Source organism: Ranitomeya variabilis, chromosome 2, assembly GCF_051348905.1.
Source record: "Ranitomeya variabilis isolate aRanVar5 chromosome 2, aRanVar5.hap1, whole genome shotgun sequence".
Classification (NCBI taxonomy): Eukaryota; Metazoa; Chordata; class Amphibia; order Anura; family Dendrobatidae; genus Ranitomeya; species Ranitomeya variabilis.
This window is the reverse complement of record NC_135233.1, coordinates 334,199,818-334,213,037: the sequence shown is the minus strand read 5'-3', so window position 1 is coordinate 334,213,037 and position 13,220 is coordinate 334,199,818. Positions and strand designations below refer to the sequence as shown.

General features: G+C 42.4%; 1 protein-coding gene across 1 annotated transcript in view; it reads right to left on the bottom strand.

Annotated features, from left to right (window-relative positions):
* Nucleotides 1–6,777: 6,777 nt before the first annotated feature.
* RAP2C (RAP2C, member of RAS oncogene family) overlaps nt 6,778–13,220 on the bottom strand; it is a 33,184-nt gene continuing 26,741 nt past the window's right edge. Inside the window, exon 4 of the mRNA XM_077285339.1 lies at nt 6,778–7,900. The gene's annotated coding sequence lies outside the window, so the exon portion shown is untranslated. The remainder of the gene's footprint in view (nt 7,901–13,220) is intronic.

Here is a 13,220-nt window from a genome sequence, read left to right as displayed (position 1 = left end):
ATGTGGTCCCTAAAAAAAAAATGGTGTTGTAAAAATGAGAAATTGCTGGTCAACTTTTAACCCTTATAACTCCGTCACAAAAAAAAATTTTGGTTCCAAAATTGTGCTGATGTAAAGTAGACATGTGGGAAATGTTATTTATTAAGTATTTTGTGTGACATATGTCTGTGATTTAAGGGCATAAAAATTCAAATTTGGAAAATTGCGAAATTTTCAAAATTTTCGCCAAATATTCGTTTTTTTCACAAATAAACGCAAGTTATATCGAAGAAATTTTACCACTAACATGAAGTACAATATGTCACGAGAAAACAATGTCAGAATCGCCAAGATCCGTTGAAGCGTTCCAGAGTTATAACCTCATAAAGGGACAGTGGTCAGAATTGTAAAAATTGGCCTGGTCATTAACGTGCAAACCACCCTCGGGGCTTAAAGGGTTAAAATAGTACAAATATGAACAAAAAATGAAATATATAAGAAATAGGCATGACAAATATGTTTTTTAACACTATCATGTTTTTTTTTACAAAGGATATATATATATGCAAGTATTTAAGGTAAAAATGTACATTTATAGCTTTTTCTGGAGTGTTTAACTTGAGGACAATCACGTTTGATGCTCCAGCAATAGTCAGTCATCATATGTACATCCCATCTACCCTGGTAACGGTCTTCCATAACCTTCAAATCTTGGTGAAATCGTTCACCTTGCTCATCGTCGAATTGTAATCAGATAACAAGTCTTATTACAGATATCAGTGCAATTGTGCTTCTCTGGCAGGTAAGTTGTGGAGGAAAAACTTGACGTGCTAGAAAAAAAACTGACTACATTTTTGGAATCAGCATGCCAATTTTAGTATAAATCAGCTCAAAAACCTAACTCAACAGAAATTTTTTTTCAAATTGTTCCCCAGTGATATTCTTGTAGAGAATGTAAAGGCGCCTCATTCAAGAACAATGAGGATCGTTCCCCCAAGAAGCTGAGCTTTCCGCTTTCTGTTCCTCATCCATAAAAACTGTGGGGGGGGGGAAATTAAAGTAAATTCTTTCAGAATCCTTTTCCATTTTAACAAACAAAACCGATTTACAAAGTCCATTTTGTAGCTTACAATGTAGTAGAAAGATAGTCAACTGATAAATACTGATTTATTTATAACCAATACCCAGTAGATTTCCATGATTGCTGGAGGTAGGTGGCAGCAAAAAAAAAAAAAAAACAAAAACAAATTTGGGCAAGACTTTGGGATTTATGCTTTTTTCTTCACCCCTTGGCCCTCACGTTGCCCTGGTTCTCCACTGCAACTCTGATCTCAGCGTTTTGGCTACATCACCGCTGCAGCTCAGAGGTTTGTGACGTGCACATCTGCGAAACACAAACTGGAGCAGCAGAAGAGATCTGGAGTTGGACCCAGGAACATTTATTCCATTCCGGAAAATAAAATCATGTTTGTTTTTTTTTTTTTTTTTTTTTTTTTAAGTGTAAAACTCCTTTAATCTCACTACATTTGGATTTTAAAGGATGAAAATAAAAAAAAAACAACAAAGGAGTCTTGTTAGGTGACTAATTTTAAAATATACTAATAAAAGTTTTTTTTTTAAAGTAATTTCTAAATGTCATTAGATAAGTTTGGATTCAAGATTAGGCACCCCATTAAAAACCCTCTTATCTAGGCCGGAGAGTAGTGCAAAGACATCGCTTTCTTGTAGGACCGTGCATTATAAGACCCCACTGTTTAAAAGTAACGGTGTAATGCTTCTTTTTCATGTGCTGGGGATTTGAACCCTGGTTCTCTCACAGTTGATCCCAGTTGCAGGCAGCAGAACAACCGGCAATCATTTTATCATTAAATGATCCCAACAAAAGAAACAATTTTCCTAAGCAGAGACCCCCTTTAATGTATTCCAGGGATTGTGCATCTGCAAACCAGCCCAATACTGTTCCCAAAATGAAGCTACTATTACACTGTGTGCAGAATTATTAGGCAAGTTGTTTTTTTGATCACATGATACTTTTTATACATGTTGTCCTACTCCAAGCTGTTCAGGCTTGAGGGCCAACTACCAATTAAGTAAATCAGGTGATGTGCATCTCTGTAATGAGGAGGGGTGTTGTCTAATGACATCAAACACCCTATATAAGGTGTGCTTAATTATTAGGCAACTTCCTTTCCTTTGGCAAAATGGGTCAGAAGAGAGATTTGACGTGCTCTGAAAAGTAGAAAATTGTGAGATGTCTTGCAGAGGGATGCAGCAGTCTTGAAATTCCCAAACTTTAGAAGCTTGCTCACCGAACAATAAAGCGTTTCATGGCAAATTGCCAACAGGGTCGCAAGAAGCGTGTTGGCTAAAAAAAAGAAAAAAAAAAACTGCCCATGAATTGAGGAAAATCAAGCGTTAAGCTGCCAAGATGCCATTTGCCACCAGTTTTCCATATTTCACAGCTGCAACATTACTGGAGTAACAAAGCACAAGGTGTGCGATACTCAGGGGGACATGGCCAAGGTAAGGAAGGCTGAAAAACGACCACCTTTAAACAAGAAACACAAGATAAAACGTCAAGACTGGGCCAAGAAATATGTTAAGACTGACTTTTCAAAGGTTTTATGGACTGATGAAATGAGAGTGACTCTTGATGGGCCAGAGGCTGGATCAGTAAAGGGCAGAGAGCTCCTCTCCGACTCAGATACCAGCAAGGTGGAGGTGGGGTACTGGTATGGGCTGGGATCATCAAAGATGAACTTGTGGGACCTTTTCGGGTTGAGGATGGAGTGAAGCTCAACTCCCAGACCTACTGCCAGTTTCTGGAAGACAACTTCTTCAAGCAGTGGTACAGGAAGAAGTCGGTATCGTTCAAGAAAAACATGATTTTCATGCAGGACAATGCTCCATCACATGCCTCCAACTACTCCATAGCGTGGCTGGCCAATAAAGGTCTCAAAGAAGAAAAAATAATGACATGGCCCCCTTGTTCACCTCATCTGAGCCCCATAGAGGACCTGTGGTCCCTCATAAAATGTGAGATCTACAGGGAGGGAAAACCGTACACCTCTTGGAACAGTGTCTGGGAGGCTGTGGTGGCTTCTGAATGCAACGTTGATCATAAATAGTGTTGAGCATTCCGATACCGCAAGTATCGGGTATCGGCCGATACTTGCGGTATCGGAATTCCGATACCGAGTTCCGATACCACAAAAGTATCGGGAATCGGTATCGGAACCATATTCATGTGTAAAATAAAGAATTAAAATAAAAAATATGGATATACTCACCTCTCCGGTGGCCCCTGGATCTTACCGCTGTAACCGGGAGCCTCGGTTCCTAAGAATGAGCGCGTGAAGGGCCTTCGATGACGTCACGGCTTCTGATTGGTCGCGTGACCGCTCATGTGACCGCTCACGCGACCAATCAGAAGCCGCAACGTCATCGAAGGTCCTTCACGGGCTCCTTCTTAGGAACCGAGGCTCCCGGTTACAGCGGTAAGGTCCAGGGGCCGCCGGAGAGGTGAGTATATCCCTAGATTCACCTCTCCGGTGGCCACTGGATCTTACCGCTGTAACCGGGAGCCTCCGTTCCTAAGAATGAGCCCGTGGAGGACCTTCGATGACGTCGCGGCTTCTGATTGGTCGCGCGAGCAGTCACATGAGCGGTCACGCGACCAATCAGAAGCCGCGACGTCATCGAAGGCCCTTCACGCGCTCATTCTTAGGAACCGAGGCTCCCGGTTACAGCGGTAAGATCCAGGGGCCACCGGAGAAGTGAATATATCCATATTTTTTATTTTAATTCTTTATTTTACACATGAATATGGATCCCAGGGCCTGAAGGAGAGTTTCCTCTCCTTCAGACCCTGGGAACCATTCCGATACTTTGCGTCCCATTGAAATGCATGGGTATCGGTATCGGCGATATCCGATATTTCTCGGGTATCGGCCGATACTATCCGATACCGATACTTTCAAGTATCGGACGGTATCGCTCAACACTAATCATAAACAGATCAAGCCACTGACAGAATCTATGGATGGAAGGCTGTGGAGTGTCATCATAAAGAAAGGTGGCTATACTGGTCACAAATATTTTTGGGTTTTGTTTTTGCATGTCAGAAATGTTTATTTCTAAATTTTGTGCGGTTTACCTGGTGAAAATAAATAAGTGAGATGGGAATATATTTGGTTTTAATTAAGTTGCCTAATAATTCTGCACAGTAATAGTTACCTGAACAAACAGATATCCTCCTAAGATAGCCAAATCTAAAAAACCCCACTCCAACTTACAAAAATATTAAGCTTTGATATTTGAGTTTTTTGGATTGATTGAGAACATAGTTGTTGATCAATAATAAAAAATAATCCTCTAAAATACAACTTGCCTAATAATTCTGCACACAGTGTATATCAAATGGATACCAAGTCTGGGCTTCTTCTTTCAGATACGTACCATTTGCATTCAACTAGCGAATGCACGTCATCCTATAGATGATCCTCATTTGGTCACAGCCATCATTTATGTCTTTTCATCCAACACGACACACGAGATAAGAGTTTCTGGGCCGCTATTATTTTCTAGCAAAATTAACTCATTCAAAAAGAGGGCAAGTCTACACTAATTGAGCATCAGTTAGCCCAGGTCCAGCAATTTTTTTTTTCATCTGAACGCTTGGTCCGTGTGAGATGACGGTCAACTGAACAGCCCTATGCAATGATATTGGTCTGACTGCAACACTGACCGCACACCTATGTATAATCTGCTTTTCTGAACGAGTTGTGTCTGGTCAGTTGTCTTATGCCTGATCGGGATGCAACTAATACCAAAGCCAAGAACCGGGCCAACGTCCATAACCGGATGAAAAAACGCTGATCCGGTTCAGCAAGCAATCCTGCACAATAGCTGATGCCTTATAAAATCCTATAGGATCAAGGCCTATATCCATTTTCCTGCAGCAACTCAAGACCACTCCGGAGGGAGGGAAAACCAACCATACTGGATTGTCTTCTATATGGAGAAAATAAACACCTGTCACCATTCTTGACACTTCCATACATGAGTGCTTGGCTGAATGAACGATTATTAGTGATGAGCGAATATACTCGTTTCTCGAGATTTCTCGAGCACGCTCGGGTGTCCTCCGAGTATTTTTTAGTGCTCGGAGATTTAGTTTTCATAGCCGCAGCTGAATGATTTACATCTGTTAGCCAGCATAAGTACATGTGGGGGTTGCCTGGTTGTTAGGGAATCCCCACATGTATTCAAGCTGGCTAAGAGATGTAAATCATTCAGCTGAGGGGAGGAAAATAATCTCCGAGCACTAAAAAATACTCGGAGGTCACCCGAGCGTGCTCGGGAAATTTCGAGTAACGAGTATATTCGCTCATCACTAGCGATTGTGTGTTTTCAATGTGGGAATGAACAAACAAGCGGTTCATCCCCGCCGTAAACAATAGGATCAGGGGTACATTCCTGCTGCATGATCCTTCTCATTACTATGGGTGCGCAACAATTGACGGTGTAGGTAAACTGTTCCCACTGGCGCTTTCCAGTATGTAGTGCACAAACCAGGATATCTGTAGCAGTTTTCAGGTCATCATAAATACAACCCCAAAAAAACTCCATTAAAAATGGAATCCATGGGGCTTAATCCATATCCATGTAGAATAAACTGGGATAGCTGGTATTCTGGCAGAATCCATAAACACTAGTGTGAACAGAGATTAAGCAGGTCAATATGATGATTAATTTAAAATACTGTATTTTGCGGTATATAATACACACCCCAAAATTTGGGGAGGAAAAAAAGTTTTTTTTTTATAAAATGGTGCCTGTTATAATCCGCTTTTTGCGGTAGCTTACCTGGCATGCAGCAGTGGTGGCAGGAGATGTTGTGGGCTCCAGGCTGGTAGGACAGGGTGTCCGGTGGCAGTAGGAGTCATGCCATAGCTGCGGGCCCCAGGCTAGAACAACAAGGTGTTCAGCGGTGGGGGCTCCACCGAAATTTTCTGACAGCCGGAGTTCCACATCTTCCATACTTTCTAATGTGTGGACTCTGGGAAAATAGCCGCCGGAGGCCGCGCACGCACAATTGAGATCTCGGGAGAGGAGATCTCGGTGCCAAGATCTCCATGTGCGCATGTGCCGACTCCAGTGGCCATTTTCTCTGATCCATCACATAGAAGAGTATGGAAAAGCAAGGCTCCGGGTTGTCATAAAATATCAGCAGCCCCCGCACCACTGAACACCTCGCCGTACCAGCCTAGGGTCCCCAGCCATTGCCCGACTCCTGCCTCCGCCAGACGCAGCGACATTGGGATCCCGCTCCACCACAGCTACAATTCGGATTATAAGACGCACCCTCATTTCCCTCCCTAAATTTTTTGGGGAAAAAAGTGCATCTTATAATCCAAAAAATACAGTACATTTAGCAAGATCTTTCTTTCTTTCGGGGGAAGGATGCTTTAGACATAAGAGGAAAACAAAAAAACAAATTGTAACGGCTATTCCCAAATTAAAAACATTTCTGCAAAATCGAATTGTAAGTTTTAATGTTCAAGTAATCCGACATTTATGTAAAAAAAAAAAAAAATTCAGTTAAAACACCATGAAAGGCTTTGACTATATATAAAAGGACATTAGGCGAATAATCTCTGGAGTTAAAAGTGGCCAAATCACATTGTAACTTGGGGCAGGAAAGTGTGAGTGACAGCAGAAAGCAACAAGTGTGGGCAAAGTCAACAAAAAAAATACATACTTTCAATAAGTACATGAAAAAACACAACTATAATAAACTAGAAAACATAAAATCAGTTTATTCGTATTAGATTTTTATGTGCACATGTGGGAAGACAGGGTGGAAAAAAAAAAATTGTCTGAAGCTGAGTAATATTAGACACACGAGGTAACAACCCATAACTAGGTAATAGTAAAATATATATATTAAAAAAAAAAGTGGAAAAAAAAAAAACGGTGATCAATGGATTTTAAAAAAGGAGGGGAATTTTGGAAAAAAAGAGCAAAAATTAATACATAGGATACGTTTGAGTCCTAACCACTGGATTTCCACATTCTGCCATACAAGCCCTAGGGTCACCAATTTTGTCAGTTCAAGGTGGAACAATTCTTTTGTTTTTTTCAGGAGGATTCAAAAAAAAGAATTTTTTATAAACAAAAATCCTCCTGTAATATAAGATGTTATAGCGGGAACTTTGTTCACCTCTTAGCTCGGCTTCCAACAAGGTCTGGACCTTGCAGGCATTTTTTAAATAATAATAATAATAAAAAAATAAAAATAAAAAAAAAGAATCAGGTCCAATGTAGTTTTCAGCAGCTTCACTTGATACCCAAAAAATCGTAAACGTAATCTCAAAAGCATATACAACCCATAAATCAAGATAAAAAAAAAATATCAAGTGTATGAGCGCCTTCAATTGCAAGAGGGTCCGGTAACGATGGCTTAAGCAATGTTATTGCCGGCCGGCTGGCGTTAGAGGGGTTAGGAGCAGAGTCGAGGTAACATACAGAAATGAACCGTTCGATTAAGGCTCAAAATTATCCTCTGTTAAAACCGTCCTAAAGGCATTAAGTAGGTAATACTGAGTTTAAAGTATTCAATAAATACAAGTGTCAGAAAATGGTTAAACTATACTGCTAAAAAAATAAAAACATGACTGAACTGTTGCATATTAGCCATTAATGGGAACTTAGGAGAATAGAAAAGGAGACGGAAAAGAAGTTGTTTTTTTCTTTAGACTTATGGCGAGTGAGCGTGCAGGCTGCACGCCGCCTCCGAGCGCTCGGTGACGAGTATGGTAAATGTGCTGTTGTGCAGACAGGTTTATCAAGGCTCAGAACTGCAACCTGGGCTGTAAAGTCTTCAAAGCCGAAGCTGTGCAAATTTCCTCTGAGTTATCTGTAGAGAAACAGGAGAAAAAAAAAAAATCAGCTACTTGATGAAGAATTAAATATACACAGTCGTGGTCACTCCCAGCACTGGATTTGGGCCATTTCACCATATGGGTAAATGCAACTATGCAATCTCAGCCAAAAATTCCCAATGCAAAGGCGTATTGGAAGAGCTCGATTTTCAACTAATACATTTCGATAAATTTCTCCCCTCCGCTACAGCTGTCCAGCCAACTGCAAGGCTTCCCACATGTGGCCATATTATGAAAGCTCTGGACAGGTCGGTAACATGGTACTCAATAGCTATAGGTCCTCCTTACTTTAATTCCGTGTGCTGTACTATACAGGTATTCTTGCAACAACAACAAAAAAAAAAAACACAACAAACCATATGGCGACAGGAAGTGCCAAAGAGTCTTACAGCTCGGCTCTTATGCACTTCAAGAGGAGTTGAGCTGCAGTACCGAGGAACAACCACTATGTGGTGAAGGGAGCCATGGTTCCGCTAACGCCAGCTGATCGGCATTGAATCCACATCAACTTGAATAATGGGGGAAGGGGCATAAAGAATTTCATCACCGATACCCGCCCAATGAGGTGTCCGGTATTGGCTCATTTTCTTCTTCTCCTTCAGAGGAGGTGCAAACAAAAGAACTGGTGGCCAAAACTTTGTTTGACAGCTATCTGATGTACAACATAGCAAAACACTAAACTAAATCTTATTAAGCGATAAACACGTGTAGTGAATTCAGCTTCACGAGTAACTTTTTTTCTTCTTTTTTAGATTTGTCTATCTTGAAAAGGCAGAAAACTTTGCAAATCCTTTTCTTTGTTTTCATCCCTGCAAAAAAAAAAAAAAAAAAAAAAAAAAAAAATTGCATGCAAGTGGCTTCCAAAGCTTTGCTTCCCCAGTGTATTTCCCCGCTTTCAGCCGCAGCAATCTCAGAATGCAGTCATTTGGAGCACAGATGATGGCAGTGATCGGTCTGCTTATAAGACCAATCTGCTGCAGCAGCTGATCCCAGAGTTAGTGACCCACAAGGTTGGAGCTGACCCATCACTGCCATTATCTGTACTCCATATCTGATATCAATGCAGCCAAAAGCAGGAATATAGGAAGCCAGTCACTGTATATGCATATTTTTTTTGCATCCCCCAATAACGTGATTTGCAAAGTTTCGCTATTTTCCATGCTTGACAAAATTATAAAGAAAAAAAAAAAAAAGCCTAAAATATTTTTGCTTGTAAAATACCTCTAAAAAGCAATAACCACCTTATAATATAATTTGCATATAAGAACGCCACAAGTAACAGCAGCAGCCATGGGCAGGGCAGAGGCAAACTGGTTATACCACAGCCATTACGCATTTCAGAGATGGGCGAACACCGTCTCCACAAATATCAGAACCGCACCTTCCATTCTGTGTGATATTTACATATCTGTCAGCAGCTCATAAAATCAGAGACTCCCAACCTGATCAAGAGAGACGTTCCCAAAGCTACAAACGAGACTGACCACAGACACCTAAGTGACCATGACTTGGAAGCACCGGATTCTCTTGGCCAGCGCCATTTCGGGCAGCTACTTTTCCCGCTCCATAGTGACATGCATTTATAAAACCATGATGACCAGGAGTGTTGACCTAGGGATCGGGATTGTAAACTGGTGGATGAATGACTTGTTGTGTAAGGATTTCTAGCTTTACGGCCAGCTACGTTCCTACGATGAGTCTTTGATATGTAGTAGGAATTGTAGTAGTAATAATAATAGCAAATCCTTCCAATTAGAAATGTAGTATAATTCTCCTGATTCGATATGTCGCTTATCCCATGTGCAGGGCATTACCATAGCTTAGGTATCCATGATTACGACCACTAGCAGCTAACTAACTATATGTGAAGTCGTTTCCATGGATACCTAAGCTACTGCAATGCACTGCACATGGGGTATCAGGAGAATTCCCTACATCCCTAATTGGAGGGTCTGCTGTTCAGCTAATTGTCTGCAAAGGCTTTCAGCCATTTAAGAGTGACTTGCCTAATGTTATATGGTTTACTTCATTCACCTTCATATATAGATGCTATGGTTACAGTGTTTGTCGCACTTTACTGCCATCTACTGGCCATTGTTATTATAGGTTATGTTCTGAAGCTGTAATTCCCACAATGCATCTCTCTGTAACTCCTCCTATCTTCTGCCTCACATTCTTACTGCTGGTCAGTGCCATCTTGGTAGAATGTGCATCAGGACTGAAGAGAAGATTCTCCTGTTAGCCTCCATATTCTACCTCATCTTCATCTTCCCTGACATCCTACCTCATCTCATCAAGGTACGGTGAATAAAAGTGGTTAAAGTTAATCACTATCGTCCTTCCTGGATCAACCACATGCAGCTCGTCAAAGCATAGGAGGAAGGGGTAGCGAGTAACATTATCTGCCATTGCTTGTACAGATTCCTGCTCACATCCCACAGACCCATCTCATCCATGTACATCGGTGGCAGAATAGTAACAAGAGACCTAAGTCTGCAGTGTCTGTATGCATATGCATTGTCTGCTAGCAAATCAATGATAGTCCGCCATCTTCGCTAAAGCATGTCCACGAAAAGCTCCGTGGATCCTTCATCAGGCATCATGTTCCTGACACCACAGATGCATCAGGAACAGAGTCCACGCTTACTGCAGAACATGGCGTATATCCCAAACGTGTAACCAAGCGAACACCAAAGGTCAGAGAGAACTTTGAGATGAATAGAGATAAGTTAAGTGGCAACCTAGATGATTTATGGGGCAGCGTTGATCACTATTTAGCAGCTTCTCCACGCTCTAAAAAGTGAAGCAGCAGATTTAACCACCATATTGAATAGTTTATCTACCGCCTATGATCACTACCAGAGACTGTCAGCAACATACATCACATTCCTGAGTAACTGACTCGGAGGATGCCACAGCAGAGCTGGCGAAAGAGACTCTTCTCCAAGAAAAGACAGCACGTGCGAGATGCCCAGGATAAGGCAGGACTCCGCACCACATACCTCCAAGAGGTTAGGTCACATTGTACGACGTCGACCAAAATCACATCTCGATCTTTCAGATCGTCTCACTCTAGGAAGTCAACATTGTCTGACAAGCTACTGGAAATGCATGTGACTGCAGAGGAAGCTAACCTTAGAAGCTCCTTTGCTAGGAAGGAAGCAGAGATGGAAACCCAATTAAAAATACTCCAAGCAGAAAGGGAAGAAGCAACAGTCCTTGCTAAACTGAAAGTCCTTGAACAAGCACTAATGTCAAGATGCTGATATGGACTGCTTCATTCCAGAAGGGGAAGACCCAGCTGATCGCACTACTGACTACGTGTTAAGACATTTACCATCTGAACCAGGGCCACTTTCAATGTACCACAAACTCACCCACAAGGCAAGGGATGTTGCCGCCTACTACTGAAGAGCTAACTTCCAGCACTAATCCACAATGTAGGCCACAGCTAGCAGAACCTCTAGGGACTACACCGCAGCTTAAACCTCACATCATTTGGTCCCGATACCTCGCAGTGATATAAGCCAGAGAACTTACATTCCCCAGGGATACCACAAGCTGATCCTGCAACTATGACCGGAAGATCAGACACGTCTGACTTTGTTAGATACTTGATTCTCAGAGAGTTAATAAACACCGGTCTCTCAAACATTGATGATCGTGCTGAGAACTATACAGCCTGGAAGTAGACCTTTTAAGCGGTAATCGAAGATGTTAAGCTTACCGTCAAGGAACTGGATTTGCTTGTTAACTAGTTAGGAGCGCATCAAGACAATAAGGGCAGTTCATGTGGACCATTCAGATGCAGGTCTTATTGCAGCCTGGGAGAGATTGGAAAAAACCTACGACAGCTCAGGAGCTATAGAGTGTGCCTTATTTAAGGGTACTGTCACACTCTGCAACTTTCCAACGATCACGACCAGCGATACGACATGGCCGTGATCGTTGGAAAGTCGTTGTGTGGTCGCTGGAGAGCTGTCACACAGACAGCTCTCCAGCGACCAACGATGCCGAGGTCCCCGGGTATACATCGGGTTACTAAGCGCAGGGCCGCGCTTAGTAACCCGATGTTTACCCTGGTTACCATTGTAAATGTAAAAAAAAAAAAAAAACATACTCACATTCCGGTGCCTGTCACGTCCCCGGGCGTCCGCTTCCCTGCACTCCTCCTGCATCCTGTGTAAGTGCGGCCGTAAAGCAGAGCGGTGACGTCACTGCTGTGCTCTGATGTACGGCCGGCCGGCGCTGACACAGGATGCAGGAGGAGTGCAGGGAAGCGGACGCCCGGGGACGTGACAGGCACCGGAATGTGAGTATGTAGTGTTTTTTTTTTTTTACATTTACAATGGTAACCAGGGTAAACATTGGGTTACTAAGCGCGGCCCTGCGCTTAGTAACCCGATATTTACCCTGGTTACCAGTGAAGACATCGCTGCATCGGCGTCACACACACCGATGCAGCGATGTCAGTGGGTGATCCAGCGACGAAATAAAGTTTCAAACAATCTGCTACGACGTACGATTCTCAGCGGGGTCCCTGATCGCTGCTGCGTGTCAGACACAGCGAGATCGTAACTATATCGCTGGAACGTCACGGATCGTGCCGTCGTAGCGACCAAAGTGCCACTGTGTGACAGTACCCTAAGAGACTGCAAACAATTCCCAAAGATAAACAAAGACAACCGGAAACTTCAAGATCTAAATCAACTTGCGAAAGCAAATCGAATGGGCAAAATTAGACCCATGTCTTTCAGGACCGAGATACCTTGACCCTGCTCAGGGGTGAATCCAGTAATGTCCAAGTTGCCATACGGCATGCAAGGAAAATGGGCAGACCCCGGCTCAAGATACAAAAGACAGCATAATGTGTCCTTTCCTCCCTTTTCACATTTTTTCCAGCTTCATCAGTAATCAAGCTCGGAAGAAGAATGATCCCAGCTTCGACTTCACTCAACCTACTCCACGAGCTTCATCATTATCTGCAAGGTATGATAACGTTACCATTAAACGTAAAGAATCAAGGGGCACAGTATCCGTGAGAGAGACTGACGATCCACTTACTACACCATCCTTCACCAAACCAAATGCTGTTGCCTCTTAAAATAATGGACAGCAACCATATGTGCCATATCCACTTAAGGAATGTCATGAACTCAGGGCAAAGACTTTGCAGGAGTGTAGAGATACTCTCAAGGAGCTTGGGATATGCCATTATTATTATAGCGCCATTTATTCCATGGCGCTTTACATGTGAGGAGGGGTATACATAATAAAAACAAGTACAATAATCTT